Source organism: Austrofundulus limnaeus, unplaced genomic scaffold (genome assembly GCF_001266775.1).
Source record: "Austrofundulus limnaeus strain Quisiro unplaced genomic scaffold, Austrofundulus_limnaeus-1.0 Scaffold13, whole genome shotgun sequence".
Taxonomy (NCBI): domain Eukaryota; kingdom Metazoa; phylum Chordata; class Actinopteri; order Cyprinodontiformes; family Rivulidae; genus Austrofundulus; species Austrofundulus limnaeus.
Window position 1 is genome coordinate 4,384,780 of NW_013952415.1, and position 1,302 is coordinate 4,386,081.

Genomic DNA, 1,302 nt, shown 5'->3' on the forward strand with positions numbered 1-1,302 from the left:
AAAATCTCAAATTAAAAAAATAACATTTAGGGGATTTTTTGGGGGGGTTTAACACAGTGGCGGGTCATTTTGACCCGAAGACAACAGGAGGGTTAAAGAAAAATAATTCTAAAGCAACCTGAAAAAAAAAGTCAGTTGTTTTTTTCTCAGGTTTGCTTGTAAGCTGGGTAAAATCTGTGCCTTTCACTCGCTGGCATTTGGCAGTTTGGGGTTGCAGTTCCTGTGTTTGGTCTTATCACGGTTTATTTTAGGTTGTGTTCTACGTTGAAATTTGTTCCGTCTTGCCTTTGGTGTCAGTGAACTAATAAAATATGCATAGTTTGGACTTTTCACCTTGCCGATTTTTATTCCTTGTTTAAATCAAAGGAAAATGGAGCCTTTTATGGTTGGAGCTCATCCATGTTTGATGTGCAGCCAGGAGGGAGACCTAGATAATAGAAGCTATCAGAGACACACAGTGCTCAGTGTGTGTGTGTGTGTGTGTTTGTGCGTAGGTGTGTGTTCACAATGGTCTGTCCTCTTTCGGATTCTGTTTCATTCGGAGGCATTAATGGACTTGAATGTATTACGACAGGCACTTTCATTCTGACACAAAGCTAAATGGGTTCACATACACACGCTGTCGCATGCACAAATACATATGTGTTTGCCATTATTGAAATTAAATTTTGCAGTGAAATGCAATAAAATTTGACGGGATCAGTCACTGCACCAAATGAAATCAGGCAGTGGAGGAATTTTTTTTTATTGCCGTCCGTTTTATACACTTGCTTAAAAACCTGAAAACTTTAACTGTGTTTTAATATTTGCTCTAATTGAGTGTCTATGTGATTTATTGCTAATTCAGTGGCATAAAGTCTTCCATTCAGAGTAATCAGGTCAAAAATAAGCAAGACACAAAAACGCAAACACCTCATGGGGTATTTATCTGATCACAAAGGTAAAGCTAAGTGTGAGCAGAGTACAGTGTGTAATTCATCACCAGCTGTGGATGATAATTGTCTGAAGAGGTTATTCTGGGATTTTCATTCATGGTTTGTGTTTTATCGCTGTTCTTGGCAGCTCACTCTCTTTGTGGGAGAAAATCAATAGCTATTTAAGAAACATAACTTAATGACTTATTATRCTCTTTAGTGAGCTCTGGTGGAATGAAGGTCAGCCTGAGGAACTTGTCTGAGATTTATGGTCATGTGAGACCTAATTATTCTGTACCTGCAACATTGCTGTTTTTTTATTGAATGTTTGCAGTGATGCTTTTATTTTGAATGCTATTTATTATTATTATTATTATTATTATTATTA